At 38.8% G+C, this 19,640-nt stretch overlaps 1 protein-coding gene across 7 annotated transcripts in view; it reads right to left on the bottom strand.

Moving 5' to 3' along the window:
- The window catches only part of ARSB (arylsulfatase B), a 187,445-nt gene that overhangs the window by 85,080 nt on the left and 82,725 nt on the right, over positions 1-19,640 (bottom strand). The gene's annotated exons all lie outside the window — the stretch shown is intronic.

Raw genomic sequence — 19,640 nt, 5'->3', positions numbered from 1 at the left:
TCCTGATTGCCAAGTGACCAGCCAAGGGCAGGGAGACGATGGTCATTGGAGAGCGGTGGCCCATTACTGGCGACACCTGAAGGGAAGCATAAACACCCCGACCCCACACAGCTCCCCCTGTCGAGTCGAGGTAGGAATTCAGTTTCCCAGGGCTGAGGAACTGGACACCAGCACTCTGGCTATTGGGAAAAAATATCCACCACCCTGATAATAAGCTAACATTCTCTTTATAGACTAAAAGTTCAACAGGAAGGCACCTATTTTCAATGCAGTTTAAGAACTCACAAATCCGCAGTCACCTAAATTTGAGGAGTCTCCAGTGATCATACAAAAGGTTTGTATCTGGATGGAAAAATGCTTAGTCTTTTTTTATCTTTTCCTTTTCCTGTGTCTTTTTTTTTAAAAAAATTTTATTTATTTATTAGAAAGAGAGAGAGAGAGAAAATGAGTGATGGGGAGAGAGACGGAGAGTGAGAAGCAAACTATTCAATGCACGATACACGACTGGGTCCCAGGACCCAGGATCGTGACCTGAGCCAAAGGCAGACCTTAACCACTGAGCCCCCCAGGTGCTCCCCTGTGTTTTTTTAGAGCAAACCCTCTGTGGTCATACTGCCATTCCTCTACACCTCTGGACATTTTTGTCACCAATAATCTTTATTTTTTATGCATGCTCTTCCATGTTTTTACGTATTTTTTTTTTTTAACTATCATCTCTTCTCTTCACCATTAAATGTCCCCAAACAGTATTGTTACACCAGTTCTTCTCACTTTGCCTCGCATTAGAATCACCTGAGGAGGGACACATAGGTGGCCCAGGGCCTGATCCTGGAGATCCAGGATCGAGTCCCGCGTTGGGCTCTGCATGGAGCCTGCTTCTCCCTCCACCTGTGTCTCTGCCTCTCTCTCTGTGTCTCTAATGAATAAATAAATAAAATCTTAAAAAAAAAAAAAAAAGAATTGCCTGAGGAGTTTTTCAAATCCAGATGCTCAGGGCACCTGGCTGGCTCAGTCAGTGGAACACGAGACTCTTGATCTTGGGGTTGTGGGTTCAAGTCCCACATTGGGTATAGAGATTACTTAAAAATAAAATATTAAAAAAATAAGATAAAATCCAAATGCTCAGGCTGTCCCTCATAACCAGAAAGGTCACCAGGGGTAGAACCCAGGTGTTCATATTGTTTTAAACTCCCAGGTGAATCTGATATGCAGCTTAGAGGCACTGGGTTGTGACCACTGCTCTGGAGCACAACTGTTCACTTTCAGGTACTACTACTAGGTCACCAGGAGACTTTTTTTTTTTTTTTTTTTTTTTTTAGAGAGAGAGGCAGAGACAGAGAAAGAGCATATGTGCAGAGGATCATGAGCTGGGGCAGAGAGGGGCAGAGGCAGAGGGAGAGGGAGCATCCTAAGCAGGCTCCAGCCTCAACTCTAAGCCTGACAGCCAGAGCCACCACCAGAGCCAGAGTTGGTTGAGTCTGAGCCAAAATCCAGCGTCTCACACTCAACCAACTGAGCCACCCAGGCAACCCACTAGAAGAAGGTCTTGTTAAACTGTGGATTCTGATTTCTTTGAGCTGGTGAAGCCAGGAATCTCTAACAGGTTCCGGGTAGTACTGTTGCTGCTGCTCTGAGGACCACACTTTAAGTACCAATATTAGAGGAGGTCTCCTGGAGTCCTCTTACATAGGACCAGAACTCTTTTGAAGTTTCCTAAATTAGAAACTCATTTAGTTTAGACCTTCTTCTAGAGCAGTGATTCTTCACCTTCTACACAAAGCAGTCACCCGGGGAGCTCTGAAAACTACTGACGCCATAAGAGAGTGTTCTCGTTGACATGCACTTCAGCCTGGGCATGCAAATGTATAAAAGCACCCATGCTAATTTTCTTAAAATTAACTATTAAAATACAATTTACAAATGATACAATTCACCCACTTAAAGCGTAGACTTAAATGTTTTTAGTAAATTCAGAGTTGTATGACCATCAACACAATGTTTTTAGTAAATTCAGAGTTGTATGACCATCAACACAATTTAATTTTAAACTATTTTTCTCCCCTGCTAAATAAAAACTGTGCACCCACTAGCAGCTATCCTTCAGTTCTTCTCTCCCTACCCTCCTTGCAGCCCAAGGCAATCACTAATCTACAGTGCTCCTACAGATTTGCATATGTTAGATATTCATATAAATGAAATCATAGAGGGGCACCTGGGTGGCTCAGTCCATTAAGCAGGTAAGTATCTGTCTTTGGCTCAGGTCCTGGGATCAAGCCCTGCATCAGGCTTCCTGCTCAGTGGGAGCCTGCCTCACCCTGTCCCTCTGCCCCTGCTTGTGTTCCCTCTTGCTCACTCTCTCTCAAATAAGTAAATAAAATCTTTATAAAAATGGAATCATAGACTATGTGGTCTTTCGTGATGGTTTCCTTCACTTAGCATAACATTTTTGTGGTTCACCCACATTGCAGCATCTATCAAGTACTTCATTCCTTTATATGGCTGAATAATATTTCATTGTAAGAATATAACATGTTTTCTTCATCCATATTCATCAGGGAACAGACATTTGGATTGTTTCCTCATTTTGGCTACTCTGAATAATGTTGTAATGTGTGTATGTTTGCATACAAGTTTTTGTACAGAAGCTTGTTTTCATTTCTCTTGGATATATACTGAGCAGTGGGTTTGCTGGCTCATATGGTAATCCTATATTTAACCTTTTAAGGACCTGCAGAACTGTTTTCCAAAGCACCTGTACCATTTACACTGTCACTGACTGTGAGCATTCCAATATCTCCACATGCTCATCATCACTTGTTAATGGTCGTCTTCTTGATTATAGCGATTTTTAGTTGGTATGAAGTGGTATCTCACTGCAGTTTTATGTTTTCATCTTCATGTGAATATTGACTACCTGTACAGCTGCTTTGGAGAAATATCTATTCAGATACTTTGCTCATTTTTTAATTGGGCCATTTGTCTTTTTATAATTGGGTTGCATTTATTCTGGATGTAATTCCCATATCAGGTGCATGTTTTGTTCATATTTTCTCTAATTCTCTGCATTGTCTTTTTGCTTTCTTTATAGTATCATTTGCAGAACAAAAGTTTAAAATTTTGATGTGGTACAACTTATCTATTTTTCCTTTTGTTGCTTTTGGTGTTTTATCTATAAAACCACTGCTTAATCCAGGGTCACAAAGATTTACTCTGATCTTTCCTTTTAGGAAGGTTATAATTTTAGTTCTTACATTTAGGTCTCTCATGATTTTTTTAAAAAAGATTTATTTATTTAAAAGAGAGAGAGAAAACAAGGAGAGGGGGAATCCTGAAGTAAGCTCCCTACTGAGTGCGGACCCTGGTGAGGAGCTCAATCCAAGGCCCCGAGATCATGATCCAAGCCTAAACCAAGAGTCGGCTGCCCAATCCTCTGAGTCACACAGGCACCTTGGGTCTCTGATCCATTTTAAGTTAGTTTTTGTGTGTGCTGTGAGGTAGGGATCCAATTTCATTCTTTGGCATTAGATATCCAGTTATCCCAGTACCATTTATTGAGTGAGAATCACTAGTCTTGAGCCTTGTTATATGAAGTCAACACATTTGATTAAATGTTCTAAATTCTTGATTTTCTTCCATAGAGGAAAAGATGAGTGACTAGCTTCCAGGACACTTACATAATGAGCCCATGTAGATGATAATGGCTTGCCCTTGAAAGGAAGTTCTAGTTCCTCAGAAACTATCTTAAGAAAACCATTGATAACCTCCTACAATCAAGTCCCTTTAATAGGCCCCTGTATAGAGATAAAAGTACTTTGAACACATCTCTTTTTGCATATGATACAATCTCTTCCTCAAAGGTATGGGTACCGAAGTGAGATGGAAAAAAAAGTGCTTTGCATGGTCATGACAGTTTTCAGCAGTATTAACTGTGTAATTACCACAATCTTACAAATAAACAATGGCCTCATCAAACTCATACATGATTATGGGACTGACTATTGCTATATTATAACATGTGTTGACTTCTATCTTCTGTATGTATCTATGCATGTACAGGTAACACTACAAACATTGTAGCATTTCATGATTATTTGTAAATTGTACTGTTCCAAAGTTTTATTTCCATACAACCAAAGTACTAGAAAGTGGATGCTATCAATTGTTTCAGTAGTTTCTGGTCCTCCTCCTGACCAGTTCTGAAGGCCTCACTCTCTCAGATGCAGTCCTGCACTGTCTTTAAGGGCACAGCCTTTCAGGGTCTGCATCTCAGGTCTACACGGTTATATAAACTAGAGCTTTTTGTTCACCAGTAGAATGTGGATAAAAGAACCTACTTACACAATTGTTAGGAGAATTAAATGAGGCAGCATACATAAAGCACACATACATAAACCTGGAATATGATGCATGCTAAATAAGCTGGTAGCTTAAAAACACCCTTTATATTGCAAAATGTGGATACTGATTCTGCAGACATGGAAACAACAGAACCACAATTACAAGACTATAATCTGAGATACAGATATAAGAATAATATGGAGATACAATGGAACATTATATTCCCATTCTTTCTTCTTGCTGGCAAGAATTCCCCTTATGAGGGATGCCTGGATGGCTCAGTGGGATGCCTGGGTGGCTCAGCAGTTGAGCGTCTGCCTTTAGCTCAGGTGATTCCAGGGTTCCGGGATCAAGTCCCACATCGGGCTCTCTGCATGGAGCCTGCTTCTCCCTTTGCTGTGTCTCTGCTCTCTCTGTGTCTCTCATGAATAAATAAATAAATAAATAAATAAATAAATAAATAAATAAATAAATAAATCTTTTTAAAAAAATAATTCCCCTTATGAAATACACTGGTGTATTTAATTTAACTTTAATTTCGAAGACATATTACAATATTCTCTCCCATGTGAGAGTCTCATTTTAGAAAAGTATTAGTGTCAAATATAGCTAAGTCACAGTCTACTAATCATGAAATGCATATAAAAAAGATATGTTGTCATCTGTTATCTAGGGATTTTCCCTATTTTTCAGATTAAGCATATGGTATAGTTTGCTGTACAAACAACACTATCTTTGTTAGACTGTTGATCCCATTTGTGAAATTTAAATCTCTGAATGACTAATGATGTTCATGGGAAATGATTTTCCAATAATCACACAAGTCCCTGCAATGACCTCACTTTATTATGGCAAAGTAGTGTGTGCTTTTACTCTGGCAAATGTTTGGGCTCTCTAAATAGCTTCTTAAGGTAGGCACCTGTGGGACTGTTCGAGGATCCTTACTGCACAATGCTCACTACCCACCCCAGCTTACGTGAATGACTATGGCAGTAAGTAGTCAAAGAATTATGTAAAGAAAAGGAACTCTAATGTGTTGTTCACATTGACAGAGACCCATCTCTAAACCTGGCATGTTTCATCCATGTCCATAACCACCAAACTGGAATTATTTTGAGGTTTCTTTGTTTTGGCCAGGCTAGTTTGAATAACAGTAGCTAGCATTTATAGAGCATTTATTCTGTGCCATATGCCATTTTAAATGATCTATGTATATTATCACGTTTAATCATTGACACTCTGACACAGACACAATCTAGACACAGTGCAGTTAGGTGACTTGAAAGATTGTGTAGTTGAGCAGGTGAAGGAACTGGGTTTGAAACTCAGGCAGAGTTTCTAATTGACTCCTGAATTCCTCACTTCTAACCACTATGCTAAATTGTCTCCTTAGCAGGATGTAGATGTGACCTCAGTATCTCCTTGAATGTTTATATTTCCATTCATTCAGCTTATTTTCAAGGCTCTATTACCAAATATCTCTATTAACTTCAAATGCCCCTATTCACAAGAGAGAGAATCATTTTCTCTATCTTCTTCTCTTAAAAACTTATATAAAATGGTACACAGTTAATTATCTTTGATGACATTTTAGTATTGTTTTAATTCACCTCAAATTGCATATTCTCTGGATTAGCTTTAAAAATAACAGGGCAAGAAGAGACTGATCAGTGACTAGTTTCCAATATTCTATAAATATTTTCTAAAAGTCTACAGTTTCAGACACTGAGATCACAGCACTGTCCATTTATAAATAGTTTCCAGTTTTTGACTTTCATTTTCCAACTAGTTGAAGGGTGGGGCAGTAAAATATTTCCCATAAATAAATATAATGCTATTACATTCCATCCTCATTTTACCATTAGCTGCTGACCATCTGTCATAAAAAAGACACACTCTGAAAAGCAGTATCAAATTTTTAGAAACAGAAACAAATAGCTATGATAATATTTTCTGAGATGAAAAATTTTGAAAAAGAAAAAAAGTTACTGATTAAAAAATTCAAGAAACACCCAGAGTAAAGTCCATCCTGTTACCTCTTTGTGAGCATCGTCATTATTGTTTCCGTCTTCACCTCAAGCTACTGAGTCGTGACCATGTCCCAGGCATTGTGCTAGGTGTTTTATACATATTCTTTCACTAAATCCGCACATAAGTGTCTATGAGGTAGGTACTACTAATGTTACCTCCTGCACATGAGGAAACTGCTGCTTACAGATGTTAAGTAACTTGCCCAAAGTCACATAAATAACAAATGGAGGAGATAAGATTTGAACTAGCTCCAACTACAGAGTTCACATTTTTAGCCATTACATAGCAGACCCTTGAGCAATGTTAGGGTGGGGGGTGCTGACTCCCCGTGCAGTCAAAAATCCATGTACAGGGGCGCCTGGGGGCTCAGTGGTTGAGCGTCTGCCTTTGGCTCAGGTCATGATCCTGGGGTCCTGGGATCAGGTCCCACATCAGGTTCCCTGCAGGGAGCCTGCTTCTCCCTCTGCCTGTGTCTCTGCTACTTTCTCTATGTCTCTCATGAATAAATAAATAAAATATTTTTTTTAAAAAAGAAATCTATGTACAAGTTTTGACTCCCTCAAAACTTAACTATTAATAGTTTACTATTGACCAGACCCTTTGTATGTTAGGTGTATTGTATATTGTATTCTTACAATCAAGGAAACTAGAAAAAAGAAATGTTATTAAGAAAATCATAAGGAAAATACATTTATTGTACTGCACTATATTTATATTATAAAATCTGTGTATAAGTGGACCCAACACAGCTCACACCCATGTTGCTCAAGGGTCAATGGTACCACTGAAATTCCTGGCAGGATTTCTTTTCCTTGTTATCTGGGTCCAGGTGATATAAGGTTTGTGTAAATCCCATGCTCCTTGAAAAGCCATTTTAACATGCAAACATAACCATGAATAAAGAGTTTAGGCATGGGAATTATAAGATTTTGACTAAATTTGGTGAGGAAATATATAACTTAAATTCATTTGATATAGTGTTATATACAGAAAGATTATTTTCATGGACATTTTTATTAAGAAATCTTATTAAATTTTTAAAGTAGGCTACTTGAGAAATAAGTAATATTATTATGAATAACTGATTCACTCCCCTAAATATATCTTTTCCTATTCATTACTGAAAAATAATTTGTAGAACTTCTGGGTTAGTATCTGGGCAAACCAGCAGGGCCTAATATGCCTTTCTTCCAATTTCCATGATAATACCCATAAAGAATTACAAAAAGATGAAAACTGGCAAGAGCACTGGAAACTAAAGAGAAGACCAGATGCCAAAGTCTCCAGGGGATTTTCACTAATGCCAATGCTGAAGAGATTAACAACATATTCTTGGATTCTAGCATAAAAATCAAAACCTGATCCCAAAGAAAACAGAAAAAAGATGGATTTGCTTTGTCCACTTCTAGCTCTGGGACTCAGAGATCGCACTAAAGAAAAAATGGGCAATGATCTTCCATTAGTTGTCTTCAGAACTGGCCCATCATGTTTTTCCTCCCTCACTCCCAGTTACATCCCTCCCTATGTCCACCCAGGCAGCAAACACTAGATTACATGAAAGGAAACAGAAGACATGAGGCATAATATATAGCATTCTTGCATGTGAAGTTTTTTCCTAACAAGAAAAAAAAATCCAAATCTGAACAAACCCCTAGAGTGCTACATACTGTGGACTTAGGGTAGAAGTACTTCTTTTTTTTTTAAGATTTTATTTATTTATTTATTTATTTATTTATTTATTTATTTATTTATTTATTTGAGAGAGAGAGCAAGAGCACAAGTGGGGGGGGATAGGGGCAGAGGGAGAGGGAGAAGCAGACTCCCCACTGAGCAGGGAGCCCCACACAGGGCTGGATCCCAGGACCCCGAGATCATGACCTAGCTGAAGGCAGACATAACCAACTGAGCATCCCAGAGTTCCAGGGTAGAAACTCCTTTATTAAAAAGGTTGGTAAAGTAGATAAAAAAATAACACATCATTCCTTAAATATTTTGCTTTAACTTAAAAACATATATATTCACTTGGCATTTTTTGAATGCGGCTACTGGTTAGAATTCCCTGCCATCCTTATTTCATCAACCATACTTATAATGCTTCTTTATAGTTTCTAGGGCTGTTTTTCTTTTCTTTCCTTTAAAATTTTAAATTTAAGTTTAATTTATTTAACACATACTGTATTATTAGTTTCAGGAGTAGAATGTAGTGATTCCTCAGTTGCACATAATACCCTGGAGCTGTTTTTCTTAAACTAGAGGAAGAGCCTAAGAACATGTGAGTTTCCAGATTTCTAGAGAATAATGGTGGCCATTAAAGTTTAAACTCACCACATATTCTCCTTAGAAGCCATATTGAAAAGGAAAGAAAGTGGGGGTGCCTGGGTGGCTCAGTCAGTTAGGCATCTGACTTTGGCTCAGGTCATGATCTCAGGGTCCTGGGATAGAGCCCCACAGTGGGCTCTCTGCTCAGCGGGGAGTCTGCTTCTCCCCACTGTCTCTGCCTCCCTCTGTCTCTCCCCCTGCTCGTTTTGTCTCTCTCAAATAAATAAAATCTTAAAAAAAAAAAAAAAAAGGAAGGGAAAGAAAGTAAAATCATCCAATGCTTAAGCCTACAACATAAGTGGGAGCCAGAACATGTTTAAATTTCAGGTAGCTGTGAGGAAATAATCATCTTAGACCCGAAGAGTCAGTGCTAGTGACAATCAGGGCAGAGTCAGGTTGGCATCATGCAAAAGAGAGTGAGGGGGCACAAGAGGGAAGGGACTCATGAGGACTGCACCTGGTAAAATAAACCCTAGAAAAAGAGGGCCCCACCCTGAGTGATGAAATGGATCAGCGGACCGGCCTCAGAGGAGTCAAAAGGAAGGGCTTAGACGCTGCGCAGGACAAGAGTGGCAGTCTCAGGAAGATACCAATTCTTACAGGAACCGGTGAATAATAGGTGTCTTTTGGAGAGTGAATGATAAAAGGGGAAAAAGGAAGAGGCAAAAAATCAGAGTCCTACTGAAACAACCTAGTATCACAGAATCACAAGAAGGCAGACTAGAAAAATAGGGGCAACATTTATTTTAAAAAGTGCACTTCAGGGGCATTTGGGTGGCTAGTGGTTGAATGTCTGCCTTCAGCTCAGGTCATGATCATAAAAACTCATAAATCAGGGACAGTCTGTAAAGATATTAGGATAAAGGCGAGCACTAGAATAAAATGTAAATCATTCTAAATATATTAAAGGAACTAAAAAAATCAAAGATCAAAGATGAGAGTAAATATAACATAAAACAATATGATAAAGCTAGGAATAAAAATACCGGCCATTGCAATATATATAAACTCATCTACTAAAATAAAATATTTTCTTTTTTTTTAAAAAAGATTTATTTATTTATTCATGAGAGGCACACATAGAGAGAGCAAGGCAGAGACAGAGGCAGAGGGAGAAGCAGGCTCCATGCAGGGAACCTCATGTGGGACTCGATCCCGGGACTCCAGGTTCACGCACTGGGCCAAAGGCAGGTGCCCAACCGCTGAGCCACCCAGGCATCCCAATAAAATATTTTCTGACTAGATCACCAAGAAAAACCTAACACTATACCTAACAACCACAAAATACACATACTTTTCAAGTTCACATGGCAGAGACACCAAGAAAGATCATACATAGAGCCAAGGCCAAATTGAAAAGAACTCAGTAATGTAAAGTATGTCCTCTGACCACAACAGAATTAAACAAAAAAATCAATAACTACAGAAAACCTAACATATTTGCATATTAAGCAACATACTTCTAAATACTTGGTCAAAGAAGAGATCATTTGCCCTACCCCTACTGTTAAACTTACCACTAATTTTAATGTCAATTTTACTTTGTCAGATATCAAGATTATAAATAAACTCAGCTTTCTATTTGTTTGCAGGCAAATCCTTGCTGTAATGGTAATTACCATTGCAGAAGACAATAAAGCAATGTCTATAGACTCTTGGAGGAGAAGAAATTTGGCAAGATTTGTCAGATTATTATTTAAGTGCAAAGGCTAATAAATATTTCATATGGAAAGATTTATTTAAAAAAAACTCCTTATCATATATGTACCACTACTGAAAATTACTTTAAAATATGGAGCAACCGGGCAGCCTGGGTGGCTCAGCAGTTTAGTGCCACCTTCAGCCCAGGGTGTGATCTTGAAGACCCGGGATCTAGTCCCACGTCAGGCTCCCTGCATGGAGCCTGCTTCTCTCTCTGCCTGTGTCTCTGCCTCTCTCTCTCTCTCCCTCTCTCTCTCTCTGTGTGTCTCTCATGAATAAATAAATAAAAATTTTTAAAAATAAAATATAATAAGGGTAGCCCGGGTGGTGCAGCAGTTTAGCACCTGCCTTCAGCCCCCGGGATAGAGTCCCATATCGGGTTCCCTGCATGGAGCCTGCTTCTCCCTCTGCCTGTGACTCTGCCTCTCTCTCTGTGTGTCTGCCATGAATAAATAAATAAAATCTTTTAAAAAAATAAAAATAAAATAAAATAAAACAAAATGAATAAATAAAATAAAATATGGAGCAACCGATCAGAAGAGTAATTAAAATTAGGAACTGAAGAATGGCAAAGCTATATAATAAAAGGCGGTTGGTAACATTAAAGATAATTAAACATATAGATCAACATATATAATTTCTCTATTATGTGATAACACTGAATGCAGAAGAAAAGCTTTGAAGAGTTGTAAGATGTATAATATCATGTCTCAGAAGGCTGGGTCTATGATCCCAGATTAAATTAACAAGCATTTGAAAGTGGAAAATAAGCAGGAAAATATTGATCAAGAAAGGAAAGGCACAATAAAATTTTCTTTGAGTATGTCTGCCTCCAAACAAGACAGAGTAGCATGCAGGGTGGATTTACCTCCTACCTAAAACAACCTCAGGAAAAACAGACAGGGGTGCCTGGGGTGGCTCAGTCAGTTAGGCATCTGCCTTTGGCTCAGGTCATGATCCCAGGGTCCTAGGATTGAGTCCCACATGGGGCTCCCTACTCAGTGGGGAGCCTGCTTCTCACTCTCCCTCTATTCCTCCCCCCTGCTCGTGTGCTCACTCTCTTTCTCAAATAAATAAATAAATAAATAAATAAATAAATAAATAAATAAATAAATAAATAAATAAAATCTTAAAGAAAAAAAAAGAATATGTAAAACAATAGTTTTCAAAACAAGGAATATCAGGCAAAGGACAGTGATCTCTGAGGGGTAGGAGACAAAGGAGTTGAGTCTTATTGGTACCCTAGCTTACTACCTTGAGAGAGTTTTCAGACCTTGGTGCACAGAAGGGGAACTGAGGCATAGCCCAGTGGACTCCCTGAGTTGAGGAGGTAGCGCTAAGGGTCCAGACAGACCAAGGGATTGAAAAGTTCATAGGGTGGAGTACCAGAGAAGAGAAAGCTGGCCAGAAAGAGATTTGCAGAGGGTCCCTTAAACTATTTAGCTGAGCACCAATCAGATGTATGCAAGGGAATTACTTCAAACTGGGAAAAGAACCATCTGAAGAGATGAGAGGGAACAGTGGCCAGTAGTCACAGAGTTGGGGACAGCACATGCTCCCTCCAGCCAGATTCACAGGGCACTGCGTAGAGTACTGGGAAGGTGCTGACTCAGTAGTAGTAGTAGGAGGAGGAGGAGGAGGAGGAGGAGGAGGAGAATAATTAGTTCTAAACGGAGCAAAGGTCTGGACCTGCCTAATAAATTACGAAGCAACACCCAGAAGAATCTAACTATTACTAAGTAGAATAAAGCAAGATTTATAACAATACATAAATATCTAGCAGCTAACAAGGTAAAATGCACAATGTCCAGCATCAAATCAAAGATTAAAAGTCATGGAAACATGACCCATAGTTAAGAGAACTATCGTCCCTTCACAACCAACCCAGAACTAACTTGGATGCTGGAATTAGCAGCAGTCATTAAAAGTTATTTTAGGGGCAGGAGTCTGCTTCTCCTCCCTCTGCCACTCCCCCTGCTTGTGCTTGCCTTCTCTCACTCTCTCTTTGTCAAATCAATAAATAAATAAAATCTTTTTTTTTTTTTTTTTAAATCTTCATTCAGAGGTTCTTAACCTTTGGCTCATTGACCATTATTTTCTTTCTTTTTTTTTAAAGGTTTTATTTATTTATTCAGAGAGAGAGAGAGAGAGGCAGAGACACAGGCAGAGGGAGAAGCAGGCTCCGTTCAGGGAGCCTGACGTGGGACTCGATGGATGGGTCTCCAGGATCAGGCCCTGGGCTGAAGGCAGCGATAAACTGCTGAGCCACTGGGGCTGCCCGACCATTATTTTCACTGGCCTTCATGGTATCTGTGAAAGTGGGGTTAAAAGTGACTTATTTTCCCTTTAGTTTTCCTCTTGAAATTGAATCCATAGTGGGGGAAGTTTAAGTTGTTGTTGTTTTTAGCTTTACTTATTATTTTTTTGGGGGGTGGGGGAGAGAGAGAAAGAGAGACAGTGCACGCACAAGAGGAGAGCAGAGAGGGAGAAGCAGACTCTCCACTGAGCAGGGAGCCCAACACGGGGCTTGATCCCAGGACTCTGAGATCATGACCTGAGCTGAAGACAGATGCTTAACTGACTGAGCCATCTAGGTGCCCCAAGTTTTAAGTTTCTAAGTTATTAAAATTTTAAGATATTTTACATCATCAGATAATATTTGATTCTCACTATTGTCATCTTATAACATCAAGAAGAGTTTCTCATTGATTACAAAGAAAAAAGATGCTTACCGTTATGATTAAGGGTTCTGCTTGTGTTTATATAAGTGTAATAAAATGAGTTTTTAAAAAAGCAGAAAGAGAAAAAACACTGTGAGATAATGATCCTTTGAAATGCCTTAAAACAGCCTATAGGCTCCTTATCAAGTTGAAAGTGGAAAAACCATACAGAACTGGAAAGAACTTAGAGAAGCTGTGTCTCTAGAACTGATAATATGCTCTGTGGTTTGGAACAGAATTAAAAAACAAGCAGTTGAAGGAGCTCCTGTTGCAAATAATGTCACTTGCTCCAGAACTACTGATTCTTTTGATACATTTAATATTTTGAAGCAGGTCTAAGAGGAAATGATAACTGTGCAACTAGCAAAACCTCTGATGCTCACAGCACAGCCAACTCCATTACTGGAATTCCTATTTCATGAAACCCTTTTGAAATTTTCAAAAATTAGCATTATCTTGAAACTGGCATTCCAAGTAAATATCTGAAAGTTCCAGAACCCTGGGCACAGATCAAGTGTCTCTGACATTTGGCTGCCCATTTGTTTTTGCTGCGTTGGAAAAGAAGCTCCAGATGTCAATGTGACTGGTTGCTTTCACTATGAGCAGTCATGGCGAATGTTGCGCCACTCATACCGAATGATGGCCTGCCCAATGCTGGGAAAAGCATCAACTTCAAGGCCAGAGGGGCTGAGTCATCTTTCAGGATCTTTCATCAAGAAATAGAAGAATGAGAGTAGTTGTTCACTTACTAAATAGAAATTTGCTGGATTTCCAGAGCAAAGTCTTGAAATGCTTAATTAAACTTTGGGCAGAAATTTTACTTTTTTTTTTTTTCCAAACAGAAAAGGAAAGCCCACTGTCTCATGGTGTAGCATACTTGGACAATATTTTTGGCCGTATCTCTTGGCTAAGGCCCTGCAGTCAGTATTATGTATGCTGCTCAAGAATGGAGAACTCTTGTTCTATTAGAGCTGGGTCACCAGGAGTTCAGTATCCTTCTAACACTCCCCTAATCTGGAGTTAAAGGTGCCCAAACTTTTTCCAGTTTCTTTGTAAGTAGAAGTAAACATGTGCCAAACTCTTAAAGGTTACTCGTAATCAATAAAATCTTAAGATTGAAATGTGGATATATAATCCAAAATTTGGTGATACACACAAACATCAAAGACTTAGACTTTGCCAAAGAAAACAGCCTCAGTGAGCTGGGGGCAGAGGAAATTATTCAAACTGAATTCAACTATTTCCCAACTAAGGCTGCTCTCGTTTGGCAAAGTGTACTACAGAGTTTTGATTCCATTTGCTATGGTGTGCTTTTGCAAGCCAGGATTTTACACTTTTGCCACCAAAACAAAACAAAACAAAAATCAAAACTGATTGGATGTCAAGCATGACACATATGTTATCATATAAAAACCACTCAAAACTTTCTCCTATTTCTTTAAATCAAACCTCAACACCTTTCACAGTGAAATTAGCAATCAGCTGAAGTTCAAGTTTTGCTTGGCATGGAAATTTTTATTCTGTTTCCTTATCATAAAGCAGGTATTAATTTTTGCATGAAAAATTAACGAGAGGGAGGTGCTTGTGTGGCCCAGTCCAAAGTGCATGCAACTGATCTTGGGATTGTGTGTTCGAGCTCCATATTGGTGTAGATTACTAAAAAATTACATAAACTTAAAAAAATAAAGTAACAGATTTTCTTTAAAAAAATTGAGACAGGTTTATAAAGAATGTTTCTCGTATTTTTCTATGTTTAGTCACAGAAAAAATGTATCATCAGTGTTTAATATCACAAAAATTAATTCTTTTTTTTTAAAGATTTTATTTATTCATGAGAGACAGAGAGAGAGACAGAGAGAGAGAGAGAGACAGAGAGACAGAGAGAGAGAGAGAGGCAGAGACCCAGGCAGAGGGAGAAGCAGGCTCCATGCAGAGAGCCCGATGTGGGACTCGATCCCGGGACTCCAGGATCAAGCCTCAGGCTGAAGGCGGCACTGAACCACTGAGCCACCCAGGCTGCCCTCAAAAATTAATTCTTTATAAATTTTTGTGCATATGTTTAGGTACTTTTCTTCTGTAAATTCACAGCTTTCAGAGTCTCAAAGAAGTCTGTGAATCAAAACCCTAGAAAAAACTCATTCCTCTCATTTAGATATCAACCTAACATAACACACATAATCTTCTCTCAACAGCTAAGAATTATATGGAAGAAAATCAAAGCATCACACTTAGAAGAAAATATTTAGCACATTTCAGGCTGAGAAAAAGCCTCTGACCAAAAAGAAGCAAAAGAAAAACTGATTTCAGCAAGAAAACTCAAACTTCAATAAGTAAATGTAAAGAGTCACATTTTCAAAAGCGTAAATACAAATGGAATATAAACATTTTAAAAATTCAAGTTAAAATGAGATAATTTTGCCTATGATATTAAGAAAGAGGTTTTTTAAAGCTATATAAGGAAAATCTGTGAAGGAGATGAGAATTCTCATATACCAGTGGAATAAGAGTACACTGGTACTTTTTGGGAAGGCAATGTTATAATGTGTATCAAATGCTTTCAAAATAGTCATCTCTAAATACTGTACGAGGGGATCCCTGGGTGGCTCAGTGGTTTAGTGCTGCCTTCAGCCCAGGGCGTGATCCTGGGGTCCTGGGATCAAGTCCCACGTCGGGCTCCTTGCATGGAGCCTGCTTCTCCCTCTGCCTGGGTCTCTGCCTCTCTCTCTCTCTCTCTGTGTGTCTCTCGTGAATAAATAAATAAACTCTTTAAAAATTTTTTTTAAAAATAAATAAATACTGTATGATATCTCATTTATGTGGAATCTAAGAAAAGGGGGGGTGGCTGAACTCTTAGAAACAAGTAGAATGATGGTTGCCAGGGGCTGGAGGGCAGGGGATCTAGGGAGATGTTGCTCAAAGGGTACAAACTTCCAGCTATTAGATGATTAAATCCTGGGGATCTAATGTACAGCACGCTGACTACGCGTCACAATACTGTATCATATACTAGAGAGTTATTAAGAGAGTGGATCTTAACTGTTCTCACACACATAAAAATAGTAACTATGGGAGATGATAAACATGTTAACTAACCTTATTTTGGTCATCACTTTCCAGTATATATGTGTATCAAATGATCACATTGTACACCTTTAGTTTACACAATGTTTTATGTCATCTATATCTCAATAAAGCTGGAAAAATGAAATTAAACTATACATCATTTTTCCTCCCATTAGGAATTCAGCAGTCATAAGTCAGTGAGAGGAGAGAAAGGTGTCAGACAATGTTTGACTCAACGACAGAACACTAACCACCCAGCATGTCCCTTGAATATACATCTCTGATTGCGGTGTGTTGCCTCATGGTTGAATGATGAAATATAAAGACAATTCAACAAAATCAACTTCCAGATTTAACTTGATACCTATTTTCTTCATTCTCCAAAATTAGGCAAACTTTTTCAAGGTTTGTGTTCCATAGCAACACAAGAAGAACAACTAAAAATGCATGCAATAAAGCTGACATTCAAAAAAAGTAAGTAGGGATGCCTGGGTGGCTCAGCGGTTGAGCTCTGCTTTCAGCTTAGGGTGTGATCCTGGGGTTCGGGGATTGAGTCCCGCATCGGGCTCCTTGCGTGGAGCCTGCTTCTCCCTCTGCCTGTGTCTCTGCTTCTCTCTGTGTGTCTCTCATGAATGAATAAATAAAATCTTAAAAAAACAAAACAAAAAAGTAAATTATGTAGAACTCATTCTTTTGAATAATAATTTAATTTTAAATAATTTCTATATAACGAGAAGTATCCAAAATATAGACAGAGATTTTATGAAGAAATTGTTTACTCCAGTGTTAATGATAAAAAAAATAAAGATCAATCTATAGTAAGGGAATTGTTAAGGATATCAAGGTATATGACAGAGGGGCACCTGGGTGGCTCAGTGGTTGAACCTCTGCCTTTGGCCCAGGGCGTGACCCCGGGGTCCCGGGATCGAGTCCCACGTCAGGCTCCCTGCATGGAGCCTGCTTCTCCCTCTGCCTGTGTCTCTGCCTCTCTCTCTGTGTCTCTCATGAATAAATAAATAAAATCTTTTTTAAAAAAGGTTAATGACAGAATATGTAGTCATTGAAATAATATTTGCAATGAGTTTCTTGGACAACATGATTAAAACTGATGATGTGTGAGTTGAGGAAAAAAAGAGGCAGCAAAAAAATGCTAGGAAAAATTTTAAGGGAACATGACATGTTTATGGTAGCTGTTTCCAGGTAAGATCTGGGTGGTTATTTTTATTGTCTGTGCTTTGCAAGTTATCTACAATGAGTATATATTACTGATACCCAGGGAAATTACATAGAGTCAGCATAGAACACGTGTGTACATCTCATGTTTAGATCATGAAGAGGGGCAGAAAGATTTTAGAGAAAAAGAAAAATGTCATCTTGTATGAATGAGCAAATAATGAGCATAAACTTTCAAAACAACTAATGAGAGAAAAAGTTTTCTTGTTTACTTCTTGGCTTAGCTGTTTGATGAGGTGGATATGGCTCTGTTCTCTTTAAATGGCAAATCATAAACTGGTCGTCCAATCCAAATGGAAAAACCAACTTCTCAGGCAAGAATAGGAGGAAACAATTTGGGGCTGGTTAGGATTTTTCCCCCAAAATAGTATGATTTAGAAGAAGGACTGAAGTAATAGTTGGAAAATAGGAAAAGGTAAAAAAAGAGCTCCTGATACTTTAAATTTTGCTGTTTGAGAAAAGATCTTTTAAATTTGATAAATTCTCTTAAAAAAAAAAAAACTTGGGAACTTTGAATTGCAAAGTAATTGAAAGAAAAAGGACACAAAGCTAATGGAATCAGAATTTCCCCTGGGTCTGTAGGAGATGAAGACCTTCCCTAGTCTCACCTCCTGGATGAGATTCATTACAAAGGAACCAATAGACTCCATGCTTCTCAGAGGCCAAATAGCCCTGCCCAATGCTACTTTCATCCATTCTTAAGCTCATAGGACATTTTAAATTTTAGCATCAAAACTAAAATTCCTTTGCATAAAGTAATCTTATCTCAAACACTACTATTTATTTTTATTTATTTATTTTTTAAGTAGGCTCCTTGGCCAGTGTGAAGTCCAATGTGGGGCTTGAACTCATGCCCCGAGATCAAGACCTGAGCTGAGATGAAGAGTTGGACGCTTAACCGACTGAACCATCCAGGTGCCCAAACCCTCCTATTTTTAATACTGAATATCACTTACATAAAAATTGATAATATAAATATTAGAAATAACCAGTATATCCAGCACTTGGGGATTGGTTAAATTATGGTATATCCATACTATGCACTATGGATTATAAACCTAAATGTCTACAGGGACCAGGTAGTTAACACCAGTGAATGGAGTGGGCCTGGGTTGGGATTTGGGGGCAATGGAGACAAGTGATTTGAAGAGGGAATACTCTAAGGAAGACAGAAACAACTTGATTCCTGTCAGTTGGCTTTGTGGTAAGGTTGGATCCCTGTGTTGCCAGAATTGCCTATTTTTAAAAAGTTTTATGTGGAAATAATATCAAATTTAAAGAAAGTTGCAAAACTAAGAAATACTAAAAGAACCACCTATGCCCTTTACCCAGATAATCTGACTGTTAATATTTGACTCAGTATGTATTTTTCCTCTCTGTGTACACACACACACACACACTGTATATCTCGAACTATATAGGAAATACATGCACATAATTTTTTCTGAACCATCTGAGGATATGTTAACATGTTATCGTAACACTTTACTCCTACTCGACTGCATGTTTCCTAAGAATAGAAACCCTACTATTTTTGAGATGGAGCATCTGGAGTGGGATGAAGAAGAGAACACGAGGAGGTTGTCTCCTCCTGGCCATTAGGGTAGTCAATCAGCCACTTTTTCTCCCTCTATAACACCAAAGAGAGGTTAAATCCTATTGCACTAGACAACTGCCATTCCACCAGTAAAATATATGTACGATATGTGCACATTTATTTATAACTTGGATATATGTGCTAATCTTCTAATACGTGCTGTACCTTATAAAACATATTCTTAGACAAAATTAAGATAAAATAAAAAACAAATACAAGCTTATAATTTTCTTCCTGCACCCCTGGAGGTGTGTACCTCCATTTTTCTACGCTGTGGCGGCTAAACCGGAAAAGGACTGCCACCATTTCCGAAGCTGAGTCTGGGTTCTGCTCCCCAGCGTACCTCCTTACGTCTGCCAACTCTCCTCCACAACACACGTCCTTACTGCCTTCACAGTGTTTACGGCTACTGGAAGTCATCTTGCTTATTTATGTGTTTAGTTATTTCCTCTCTGCACTCCCTGCCCTCCCTCACCTTCTCTACTAGAACACAAGCTCCATGAGAGCCAAAATCTTGTCTGTCTTGCTCACTTGGAACTCCCCCACCGCTAAAACAGGGGTGGGTGGTGCAGGGCAGCCCGGGTGGCTCAGCGGTTTGACGCTGCCTTCGGCCCAGGGCATGATCCTGGAGACCCGGG

Source organism: Canis lupus, chromosome 2, assembly GCF_048164855.1.
Source record: "Canis lupus baileyi chromosome 2, mCanLup2.hap1, whole genome shotgun sequence".
Lineage (NCBI taxonomy): Eukaryota > Metazoa > Chordata > Mammalia > Carnivora > Canidae > Canis > Canis lupus.
The sequence above is the reverse complement of the archived record's forward strand: the minus strand, read 5'-3'. Positions and strand labels throughout refer to the sequence as shown.